This window comes from Bos grunniens, chromosome 20 (assembly GCF_055505025.1).
Source record: "Bos grunniens cultivar Pamir isolate PY7600 chromosome 20, Bosgru_T2T1.0, whole genome shotgun sequence".
NCBI classification, from domain to species: Eukaryota; Metazoa; Chordata; class Mammalia; order Artiodactyla; family Bovidae; genus Bos; species Bos grunniens.
In genome coordinates, this window is record NC_141184.1 from 47232002 (window position 1) to 47245250 (window position 13249).

The window sequence follows — 13249 nt, forward strand, 5'->3', positions numbered from 1 at the left end:
TTGATGCTTTTGAACTGTGGTGTTGGAGAAGACTCTTGAGAGTCCCTTGGACTACAAGGAGATCCAACCAGTCCATTCTAAAGGAGATCAGTCCTGGGTGTTCATTTGTAGGACTGATGTTGAAGCTGAAACTCCAATACTTTGGCCACCTGATGTGAAGAGCTGACTCATTTGAAAAGACCCTGATGCTGGGAAAGATTGAGGGCAGGACAAGAAGGGGACGACAGAGGATGAGATGGCTGAATGGCATCACCGACTCAATGGACATGGGTTAGGGTGGACTCCAGGAGTTGGTGATGGACAGGGAGGCCTGGTGTGCTGTGGTTCATGGGGTCACAAAGAGTCAGACAGGACTGAGTGACTGAACTGAACTGAACTTAAATGATAATCCATTTAAAACAAGTAGATACAATTTTGGGTCAATATATATGAACTCCATGGTAACCACAAATCAGAAACCTACAATAGATACATAAAACCAAAAAAAAAAGGAACTCAAGCATACTACAAAAGAAAACTGTTAAACCACAATGAGAGAAACAAAGAATTACAAAAACAACAGGAAAACAAGAAATAAAATGGTAATAAGTATATACTTATCAATAATTAGTTTAAATGTCAATAAACTAAATATTCTGATCAATAGACTTAGGATGACTGGATTAAAAAACAAGATACCCCAATCTGCTATCTATAGGAGACTCACTTCAGGGTGAAAGACACATGCAGACAAAAGTGAGGGAGTGGGAAAAGATATTTAATGCAAACAGAAACAGCAAGAAAACAGGAAGAGCAATACTCATATCAGACAAAACAGACTTTAAAAGGAAGGCTATAACAAAAGATAAAGGAGGCATTATATAATATAAAGTGATCAATACAAGAAGAGGATATTATATTCATTAATATACACGCATCCAACATAGGAGCAAAACAAATACAGACAATAAATGGAAAAATTGACAGGAATACAATTATAGTAGGAGACTTTAATACTTCTCTGAAAATGGACAGCTTTTTCAGACATAAAATCAGTAAGATGATAAAGATCCTAAATGATGCAATAGAATAGTTGGACTGAATTGATATCTATGTGAGGCTACATCCAAAAACATAAAAGAATACACAGTCTTTTAAAGTGTGTATAGAATATTTTCTAGGATTGACCACATACTGGTACACCAAACAAGCCTCAACAAATTTAAGACCACAGTAATTTTTGGATCACAGCGATACAAAACTAGAAATCAACCACAGAAAGATAAATGGAAAAACTTGCAATGATCAGACTTGCAAATGATCACAAGGAGACTAAACAACATGCTACTAAAAAATCAGTGAGTCAAAGAGGAAATCAGAAAATGCCTTGAGACAAGCAACAATGAAAACACAACTTCCAAAAATCTGCGGGATGCAGCGTAAGTCGTTCTAAAAGGAAAGTTCACAGTGATACAGGCCTTACTCAAAAAAAAAAAAAAAAAGGAAAGAAAAATCTCAAAACAACCTAATCTACCACCTAAAAGAATTAGAAAAAGAAGAACAAAGCCAAAAGCCAGCAGAAGGAAAAAAATAATTAAAGGAGGAAATAAATAAAACAGAGATTAAAAAAACAAAAACATTAATGAAACCAAGAGCTAGTTTTTTGAAAAAATAAAATTGATAAAGCACTAATAGGATTCATCAAGAAAGTCAAAATCAGTAAAATCAGAAATGAAAAAGGAGAATCTAGAACCAACACCACAGGAATACAAAGGATCGTAAGAGATTACTATGAACAACTATTTGCCAATAAAATGAACAACCTAGAAGAAATACATGGCCTATCAAGAAGGAGTCAAGAAGAAACAGACAATTTGAACAGATTGATCTTTAGAAGCTAAATCAAATATGTAATAAGACAATATTCCAGGAAACAAAAGTTTAGGAACAGACAGCTTCACAGGGCAATTCTACCAAATACATAAAGAAGAACTTACACCTTCCTTCTCACACTATTCAAAAAAATTGCAGAGGAAGGAATACTTCCAAATTCACTTTACAAGGCCATTACTCTGATACTCAAACCAAATACACTACCAAAAAAGAAAATTACAGGCCAATATCTTTAATGTGTTTAGACATAAACATCCTCAACAAAATATTAGCAAATCAAATCCAACAGTACATAAAAAGGATTATATACCACAATCAAGATATATTTATTCTCGGGTCACAAGAGTGATTCAATACACGCAAAACTGTTTTATTAATTCAATGAATATGTCCCATCTTTATTCTGTCGAGGTATTCTGAAGAAATCAGAATTTTCAGAACCAACAATCTCAGCAGGATATGATCTATAAGATGCAATAAGCACAAATTTTTAAAAGTCTAGTTTTCAGTGAATTTGAAAACTATTTTCCAATTTGAACTGGAGATGCAAGCCCAGAACTTCATTTAAGCTCAGGGTTTATTACTAGGGGAAATCAAATAAGCCATTTTGGTTGAATGGCAGGCTAGAAAACATATCCCTTTCTTCAATTCCCCTTGTGGATGTGACTGGATAGGGCAACCACCATCTCATCCTCTTTGAAATGCTACAATGGGGTGGCCATACTCTTCAGAGAAGCTGCCAGGCACATACCATTCTCCCCAAACACTACTTTTCAAAAGGGTGGGATTTCCCTGTGCTCTTGTCTCATCTCCCCAAGCCCAGTATTCTCAAATTCTCCAAGCAACATACAAAGGCTTGGAAAACTCAGTGTGGCTTTAATTTTCTGTTGCTATCGAATGGGATACAATTTCTCATGGAACTGTTTTTGTTGTTTTTTTTTGATTTGCTAGGAAATTTTAAATAGGCTCCTTTGATGCTAAGTTTATAGAAAAACTTTATTCCTGGGACAAGGAAGAAATAATGAAATCTGTAAGGACTGTAACTTCTTGGCAAAAAATAGCTAGGAAAGTAGACCATTTGTTTGGAAGCAAACAAATGGAAACAGATGGGGGTTTGAGTACCAACTCTGCAACTTTCTAGACCAGTCATTTTGGTCAGTTTGCTTAACCCCTCTATGCTTCAGTTTCCTCACCTGTAAAATGGGGGTAATTATAGTACCAATCACATGTGGTTGTTTTGAAGATTAAATCAGATGAAGATGTAGGGTAACAAATAGGCACGGTCCACCCAGACCTAAGTGGTTTCTTGGTAAGACTTTCAGTGCTAAAGCTGAGACATTCCAGGCAGACTAGTATGGTTGGACACACTATAAAAGGTCAGGTACTTAATACAATGCCTAGTATCCATAAATGATAGCCATTATTTTATGTATTACAAATATCTTTGAGAATTTTCTCATGGGCATGTTATATAAATTAATTAGACACATCTCACTTTATGCTTTATAACAAAAGAAGACTCTTTAGAGTCCTTTGGACAACAAGGAGCTTAAACCAGTCAATCCTAAATGAAATCAACCGTGAATGCTCACTGGAAGGACTGATGCTGAAGGTGAAGCTCCAATACTTTGGCCACCTGATGCAAAGAGCCTATTCATTGGAAAAGACCCTGATGCTGGGAAAGACTAAAGGCAGAAGAAGAGGGCAACAGAGAATGAGATGGTGGGATGGCATCACCAATTCAATGGACACGAACCTGGGCAGACTCTGGGAGATGGTGAGGGACAGGGAAGTCTGGCATGCTATAGTCCATGGGGTTGTGAACAATGGGACAGGATTTGGCAACTGAACAACAACCAAAGAAATCAGCCCTGAATATTCATTGGAAGGACTGATGCTGAAGCTGAAGCTCCAATACTTTGGCCACCTGATGTGAAGAGCCAACTCACTGGAAAAGACCCTGATGCTGGGAAAGATTGAGGGCAGGAGGAGAAGCAGGCTACAGACAAGGAGATGGTTGGATGCTATCACCAACTCAATGGACAGGAGTTTGAGCAAACTCTGGGAGACAGTGAAGGACAGGGAAACCTGGCGTGCTGCAGTCCATGGGTTGTAAGAGTCGGACATGACTTAGAGACTGAACAACAACAACAATATGACCCCCAAAAATGCTTCATTAGTGGATCATAATTACTGTTCTTTTTAAAGGTCTACTTGGTAAAAAAAAAAAAAAAATAAACGTCTACTTGGTTATTTCTAAAGTTCTACATTTTTTTTTTTTTGCTTACTGAAGCCAAGTCTTAAGAAAATCTTCACATTGCTCTGTGAAGTAGTATGTAAGTACATATTTCTTCAAAAGTGCATTTGTGGCAAGGTAAGAAGCTTTGTCATGATAAGACTTGTAGAATAACCTTTGTAGTACAATAAATAAAATGTCATTCATTGCGGGGACATCAAGCATTCGGAGACAATATTCCCATCCAAAACATTTCTATTTAAGACAACCTGCTGAGCATACTTCTTTGTCAATTCTCTCCTACCTGTCAATCTAATTTAGTGACATAAACTTCTCTTTTGTCCTTAATTGCTGGTATTGTAGAGACTAGGCAGGAACTTATCAGGTGACATCAGACTGCAGCAAACTTCTGACTGACCAAAAGCACTTGGGATCACATTGGCATATCAGGGGAAAGGAATACAGTCATTGTTTTCTAAGTTTGTCTGGTTTTGAGTCCCCTGGGAGGGACTCCTATTGAATGTCCAGATTTCTGGTTTCCTCCAATAGAGATACTGATTCAGATGTGAGGTGGAGAGCCCTTGAGCCTGTAATTGATTGGTCCCCTGAGATATTTATGATGGGACAAGTTTGAAAATGGTTCTCAACCAGGGATTGTTACTATGCCTGGGGGCCTCCAAACACTTAATGCCCTGGAACCGAGGATGCCAAGCATCCCACAGTGATTGAGCCAACACAGAACACAAAACAAACCCTGGAGAAGAACGACTGTACAGAATTTTAAATGGAACTCAACACTTCATTTAGGTACTTCATTAATGTCTGTCAAGTTAACAAAATGATTGCTACCCCAAGAAGTTAGATTAAATATAGGCTGACCTAGTAATTTTCCAGCAGATGATAACCTCCCTCTCTTTGAGGGATAAGGGAAAATTACTTTCATACAAGCAATTATTTTTAAACTGATTTATTTCTGTTCCCAGGGTTTCCCTGGTGGCTTAGTTGATAAAGAATCTGCCTGCAATTTGGGAGACCTGGGTTTGATCCCTGGATTGGAAAGATCCCCTGGAGAAGTAAATGGCAACCCACTCCAGTGTTCTTGCCTGGAGAATCCCATGGACAGAGGAGCCTGGTGGGCTACAGTCCATGGGATCACAAAGAGTTGGACACAACTGAGCAATTAACATTTCATTTTCATTTCATTCTTGTTCTTATTTTCTTCAAACATTATACAATGCTATGTTTTACATATAACACCAGGAAAGACTGTACTATTCTTTTCAGAAGGAACATTTTGAAAAAAAAAAGAAATAACCACATGTAGAAAGGTATGCTTTCGCAAGTCTTATTCTTCATTCCCTTCCTATTCGACATGGCATACATAGCACTTGCCCTTCTATTTACCTGTTTATTCTTTCTGCAGTGGTTCCCAGGTATAGTTCTCTACACCTGGAAGGTTTCATTTTCCCAGGGTTCTGTCTTCTCCTATTAATATTTTGATTATTCTTGATTTTTTTCTTCCACAAATGCTTTCAGTCCCTCTGCCTTCTTTCTACTTGATAGTACAAGTAGAAATATATGTACTTGTACTCCATCTACTCTTTCATCTTCTCTCTAGCGTTTACACCCTCCTGCCTTCTGACCTAGAGTCTCGCGCCTGTATCATTCCTTTGACGTTACCAGCCAGCCACCTGGTGTAGGATGACCAACTGTCCCAGCTTGCCCAGTACTAAAATCCTTAGGTCCCAGGCCAACCAGGATGGCTGATCACTGTGCTTAACCAGTAACCTGGGGAAATAATACATTGACAGGGACGGAGGGAAGAGTAACTGTTTTTGGTAGTACCGTGCTGGCTTACTGTATTTTAAAATTAGTGATTGTTGGAAGAGAATGCAAATACAAATAAAACAAATAGGGGTCAGAAGCAATTTTAATTAGCAAGTCAGATGACTTGAAGGACCAGAGAAACCACGTATGTGAGTAAAAGAGACTGAAGATCAGTGTGAGACTGAGTTGGTCTTTAGAGCCAAAGGTTGTGAAGCTCATGTGCAGCCTGCCCCTGGAGAAAAGAGGACAGTTTTGGCACTGAGATGCTTGAGATGAGTAAAAATTTATGATGTAGTCTATTCCAGAATAACTGACAAATTAGGAGGACCCACTGACAAAGCAGCAACATGGCTCTTCCTTCTCCTGGGAAGCATTGTGGAGGCTGAGTCTCACAGTTTGAATTGCAGGATCAAGGAATTCCCACTGGGGAGCTGATTGAGAGCTCTCTTAGGGGCTCAGCAGACATCCTTGTGTGGCTTTCTCTAGTGCTCTTGCTCAGAGCTAATTAGAGAAGTTAGGGGTTGTAATTCCTGACCAAAATCAAGCTTTACCACCCATAATTCTACCATTAAAAGGACCATTCCTCTTTTTACCTTCAGACTGCCTTTGAATGTGCCAGTATCCTTAGTCAAAGGCCATGCTATGACTCATCTCTATTGCAGTGCTAATTGATGCCCCAGGGTTTGTTTTACTTTTAGGAGTCATAGAAAGATCTGTCAGCCCTATACTTCCCCTATGAGAGAGGATTCCCTCTACTCGGTGCACACAATGTGTATGACAAATCGGACAATTCTGAATACATAACTTGTTCTTCCATAATTAATCCATTCTAGTGCAAGGCACATAACTGTGAGATTCTTAACAGATGAAGGGAGTGAAATCCACAGCTCTAAATACTTCTGGGGAAAGACTCAACCATTGTATCTTGCCTTCATTCAGCAAACTGCTTACTGAGCATTTAGTATGGATTGAGTACTCTGCTTGATGTTGAAGATAAAACAATGAAAATGGTATAATTCTTGACCTCAAGGCACTGATGCTATGGTTTTTAGAAAGTCACATACATATGAATAATAAAGATGACAGGTGCGAGAGTCAAAGCATATTCAGGTTACGAGGATGGTACAAGGAAGGGCATGGTTCATTCTGCCTGGACTGGGGGACGGTGACTGTAGTCATTGTACTGGTTGAGCCTACTAGCTCTGGTGGAGAAGGTCTGTGACTGAGATTGATTTATTCATCATTGATTTCTACTCAAGTAGTACAGCCTAAGGGTCCAGGCCCTGAATGATCCGGCCCCTGACTCCCGCTCCAGCTGTATCTCCCATGCTCTGCTCCCCTTCTGTCATGCTGAGTTAAGGCTTTATCCTGAAAGCAATGGGGACCCAGAGGGGAGGTTTAAGCAGGGCTGTGACATGGTCAGCTTTGTGTTTTAGAAAGAAAGAAAACTCTGGCTGCAGCGTGAAGGATGGATTAGAGGGGGGAACCTGGAGCTGGGACGATCGCTCAGATTAGCAGTCATTCAGGTGAGAGAAGGCACACGAGAATCACCTGGTAACTGTTCAGGATCCACCCCAGATCATCTGAATCAGAATCTCTGGAGATGGGATCCAGACATTAGTAGTTTTAAACTGCCCCAGGTAGTTCTGGTGAGAAATGAAGTTGAGAATCAGTAGCATACGATGGCTGCAGAATGGAAAGAGGGCATAGATACACAGGCTTTAAAGGCAGAGGAACAAGATCACTAAGTAACAGTGCAGAGGTCATGAAGACAGGGAGGAATTGAACTACTCACAGCTTCCGCTTGGAGTCATTGAAATGAGAGGTAGGGTGACTGACCTTTCCAACTTCCCAGGAGTACGTTGATTTCAGTATGGATGCTTCTTCATCTTAGGGCAGTGATCACCCTACAGGAAGGTAAAAGTTAGTGATAACTTTTACCAAAATAGGTAACAGAGATCAGAGTGTGATTGGGAGAAAGATGGTTAACTTTCAACATGGGTGACAGCTGCTAAGTACTGGTGACTAAGGCTGTCCTAAAGCTCACAGCTGAGGATCAAATGAGCTAAATACCCCACATTCTAAATGACTAGAATCACAGCTGTTGGGGCCATCCCCTCCTTAACAGGGCTTGCTAGGAACCAGGAAGTAGAACCAGCACCAACACCTCACACCCTAATATAAGATGAGGTTGAATGGGAGAAGGCTGTTGCCTTTTGTAGAAATACACTACTCATGCAGAACTACTTATCCCCCAGAACAAGGTCAGGGTGGGTCTGGGCTGCTTCTCATCCTCAAAGCTGAGTGAGGGAGCTGACAGGAGGACTGCTCACAGGTGTGAGTCTCTGCGGTTGCTGGCCCCTGTCTGGACAGTTACAGGCTCTCTGTCCAGCCCCTGTGCTACCAGGATCAAGGAAAAGTACATTGGGAAGAGATGCTATGGTGGGGGACTGCTGGGTGAAGCGGGGTCGAGACTGTCCCCCTTCAAAGACCGAGAAGTTTGGAAGATGAATCCTATGATACGCCTGAAGGCACAGGAGTTGGCTGTGGTGAGTAGATCATGTCTGGAGTGTTGGTCTTACCTGGGAAAGCCCAGCACTGGGCGAGGAGGGATGGGATATGTGGCTGTCAGCTCAGGGGCTGGGCCTGAAGTCAAGAATGGAGCCCTCTCACGAGGCACCCCTAACAGCTAGAGTTGCTGCCCAGGAGCAAATCCTTTGTCAGGCAACTTTGTCAGCCTTCATCTGCCCACGCTAACCACAAGGACAATACAAGGCACTCTCCCTTCTTCAATCCTGTACCCTGACTTTTACCAGCGAGCATCTGATGGATTCATTGCAGAATCCACCTGCAAAGCAGGAGACCCCAGTTTGATTTCTAGGTTGGGAAGATCCGCTGGAGAAGGGATAGGCTACCTACTCCAGTATTCTTGGGCTTCCCTTGTGGCTCAGCTGGTATAGAATCCACCTGTAATGTGGGAGACCTGGGTTCAATCCCTGGGTTGGGAAGATCCTCTGGAGAAGGGAAAGACTACCCACTTGAGTATTCCAGCCTGGAGAATTCCATGGACTGTATAGTCCCTGGGGTCGCAAAGAGTTGGACATGACTGAGCGACTTCACTTTTCATCTGATGGAAAAACATGGGCAGGTGTGTGTGGACCAGACCACAGTCACAGCCCTATCTGCTGCAGGAGAGGAGGTGGAAGAGAAGAGAGACAGTGATTCGATGTGAAACTAGAGCTTTGAAATTAAAATCACTGAGTCTTGGGGAGAGAAGTCATTTTAACAGCTGGAAGTAACTGAGGGAACTAGAAAGTTAGAGCATTGGGCTAAAGTCATTAATTCCATGGAAAATGGAATTTTGACAGCAGTTACTGCCACGCCATGAGCAACTGTGGAGAAGTCAGATAGGGAGAAACTGAAGCCTGCCAACAGCGAAGTGGGCCCTTCAGGTGACCTCAGCCCCACGGGCAACTTGAATGACCTCTTGGGATATTCTGAGACAGAACATAAGGCACTCCTGAATTCCCGATCTCCAGGAATGTGAGATAATAAATGTTGTCTTAAGTTGCCAGTTTTGAGATTATGTGGCCATAGATAAGGAATAAGAGTTGCCCTGAGTTGGGCTGAGGAGGCCAGGGCTGACTTGCTGACAAGTCAGGTACAGACGGCGCCTCAAAGCAGGATCTCTTTGGACAAAGCTGTTTTCTTGCCTGAAGAGGTCAGACAGCTGAAGGTGGTTTTCCAACAGTATTCTCACCAGCTGGGTGATTTAAGGCCTTTGGAGGGTTCTGGGCCACTCATCACAGCATTCACCATAAAGTGTTCAGTTTGGGGCTTCTATGGGCCTCCAGAAAGAAGCTTCTGGAACACAAAAAAGGTGTTGCAAGCTAGGAATCAGAATGAGAGTCTGGGAGTCTACCATGTATCTTTGTTACCACTGTTCTTTCAAATGCTGGGATTTCCTGGGGTTTCATTCTCGACTTCCTCTACATCAAAGCTCTGAGTAGAAAAACCAAGGAGACCAGTGTCTACAAAGCAAGGAGGAGGAGAGACAGAGGAAGAATGTGGTGATTGCTGAACTTAACAGTTGGAGTCTCGGGGATAGAAACAGACGGCAGACTCCAGGGGAGAGACAGAAAATACTTCATGAAGTGTTGTGGCCTGGGATGAGGGGGCGCCCACCGCCAGACCCGCAGCAGGGACAGCAGGGAGGACATGCCATGCTTGGAGAGGGGAGCTCCGTGGAGAAAGCTGTCTGTCAGGAGCTGTGGTCCCAAGAGGGACACAGTGAGCCGAGGATGCTAGACAAGGCCAAGGGAATACACACTGGCTTTACTGTCCTCCTGCCCTCTGGGTTTTCACTAAACCTACCTGGGAGCCAGATGGTCCAAGGAGCCCATTGGTGCAGCTCAGCCAAGTCCGCTGCCTGCTGGCTGCCCCTACCTTGGGCACAAGGAAGGGCGGAAGGGGGTGGAGGGTGGCTGTGCAAGGGCAGAAATAAAGGTGTTGAGCAGATGAGAATTTGATGCACTCAACGTCATCTCCCTCTCCCAAGTGATTTAAAATAATTGCAAATGCTCAAGTGCACTGGAGTTTTAAGGATGATATCTGAAAGAAATTACTACTCTCTTCTCCCATAGTATCCTTGATACACTGACAGATCCTCCATAAGAAGGTATCATTCCTAGGGTATTACTTTCCTAGCAAATTATTTTTAGCTTTATTTCTTGACTGTGAGTCAAGACTGTCCTAGAGTCCAGCAAGACCACTGCAGGTAAACAGGAAAAGGGTACAGGAGAACTTTTTTACAACTGCATGTAAATCTGCAATCATTTCAAAACAAAAGATGCAATTAAAATCACGTTTCTTTATTTATATTCAGCTCATTCCACTTATGATAATTGAACTTAAAGCTTTAAAAGTGATGCAGAATTCCCCAGGAGTTGCTGAGCTAGTTTGTATTCTAATTTCGTTGGAAAGAAAATTTTGAGTCACCTGATCCCTATAATTGGAACGTGCTTCTCTCAAACACATTGTTGCCGCCTTGAGTAAGAAAGAAGAGAGGGGCCTGAGGCCTCAGAATGCCAGTGATCAAAATAGACCGTAATTGAGTCTGCCTCACATGCACACTTGGGCCTAGTTCTTGCACCGATATAGTGACAGAAAATGGCACAGCAGGCTGTGCTCCTACAGATGAATCTTAAAGTCCTTAGGTGCTGTATCTGTGAATCTCGTTTTGTTTTGGTTTTTAGATTGCCAGAGTGAAGGCCATTAACAGGGAAAAATCTCCAGTTATAAATAAGCCACAAGAATATAAATATACAACATAAGAAATACGGTTAATAATATTGTAATAACTTTATATGGGGACAGAGGTTTATCAGACATTATGGCAAACATTTTGTAATATATACAAATGTCAAATCACTATAAGTACACCTGAAGCTAACAATATTGTGCATGAACTCTATTTCCATAATAAAATCTTTAGATGCTATTGGTCTTTCAGAGGTTTTTGGTTAGTGGAATTAACTAGCTTATTTATCATTAGAATAATGTAATAATTAAAAAACCAAATCTATGTCAACAAGCTTATTTGGGGAACAACAGTGGCTCCAAGATTTCAGAGAAGAGGAAATTAAAAACCTGATCCCAGCCGAAGACATTTCTAGACTGAAAGTGCCTGATGTCTAACTCAACTGAAATGAGTGTTTGCGGTATGTGTAGAATAAAGTTTCCTTGTACTTTTCTTTCTTCAGGTTTTTTAGCGCTATGACGTTACATTCACAGACTTAATATGAAATGGCTTGGTAGCCTAAGTTTACAGAACAAAAAGACTAACTCTTGGTCCTGTTTTTATAACAACTGTCACTGACAGTGCGTATTCTTTATTCCTTTCCTTGAAGATTAAGGTTTAAGTGGTTTTATCTCCAGGTAGGATGGGTTTCATACAGGATAACTCTGGATACCTTTTTCTATATATAATTGTTTCTGTCAGGACTGAAAATTTATTTTCCATCTCCTCATAGAAAATAAGATAAGCTCCTTATTAATAGCACCTAGGCCAGGAAATGCAAGGGCATTATAATAATTCTAACTTCATTATGGTCTTAGTGAACAGGTGTAGGTTCAGGCCAAAACTGGAAATGAGGGATTATAAAGTGCATACCTCAATCAATTTCCATGAAGTCATTACTTAGTGTGAGATAAATTTAATGCACATCACTGCCAAATGGAGCCGTGTTTGTGGAACAATGGAAAGTCATTACAGCACCACTTCATAGCAGAAATTGTACTATCAAGGCCCACAGATATCACCACTAAAAATGGTTCCTAGACATTTACACTTGATCACCCAAGAAAGAGTAGTTGACGAAGGCTAGCAGAAGGTCAGGTCTAAGGCAAAAACATGGTTCCTTTATGAAAGAAACTGCTTTGTTTTATCTGTCCCCTTAAATGGTCCTATTAATTGCACCCTTCGAGCAAGTAGGATGGAGACAAATTTGATTTTGTGGAATTGAAAACAAAGGGTCTAGTACATCCAGATGGCTGTTTTGTCAGACTCTGTTAGCTATAAACACATTTAGAGTTGCTGCTATCATTTATCTTCAACTCCTTGTAACTTCTCATTATCAAAGTGAACTGCGGGGCGGGGGTGGGGTGGGGGGTGGGTGGGGGGCGGATGAAACTTCCTGGGCCTCTTCTCAGTTCAGGAAATCAGTCGGTGGCATCATGGAAATTTTCCTTTTTAATTCAATCCTGATTTAGGTTCAGAGCCTAAATTGAGTCGTTGTTCTGTACTTGTGTGTCCTTGGGGAAGTTACATGACTTTCCTGAATTTCTATTTCCTCATCCATAGAAGGAAGGTTGTGGGATTCAGAGCTAATGTATCTAAAGCACAGAGAACTTCAGTGCGGCACCATCCTCCTTTAAATGATTTTCCGATAATAAATCTGAGACAGATTGTTAAAACAGCTTCTTCTGGCCTCCTTCCACGTTTGAGACACATGCCGGAAACAAAGCCGAACACTTAATTAGGGCTTGTTTTTTCAGAGATAAAAGACTAGATAGTGCCCTCTAGTGGCAAATAGGCAAAACGCCTGAAGGACATCTATTTTTCACTTGGATTCAGACGGAAAAGACGGAAACACAAAGAATGCAGAACTATGGGGTCAAATATAATCAATATTTGGACAGGATTTTAACTATCACACCATCCTATAAAACAATGGAATAAAGGATAGCCTTATCTATTATAAAACAAATGGCAGTTTAATCATCTGAGCAACAAAACAGAGTCAGAAACTATCT

General features: G+C 41.3%; 1 long non-coding RNA gene across 6 annotated transcripts in view; it reads right to left on the reverse strand.

The window, feature by feature from the left end:
* LOC147350345 (uncharacterized) overlaps positions 1-10660 on the reverse strand; it is a 71593-nt gene extending 60933 nt beyond the window's left edge. For 4 of the 6 annotated variants that reach the window (XR_015148753.1, XR_015148756.1, XR_015148754.1 and 1 more), the window contains exons 1-2: positions 8518-8864; positions 7775-7842 (exon numbers count right to left, since the gene is read on the reverse strand). This is a non-coding gene — a long non-coding RNA (uncharacterized LOC147350345). Of the gene's footprint in view, positions 1-7774; positions 7843-8517; positions 8865-10309 lie in introns of those variants that run through there. The other 2 variants (XR_015148755.1, XR_015148757.1) reach the window with 2 other exon arrangements.
* Between the last annotated feature and the right edge of the window lie 2589 nt (positions 10661-13249).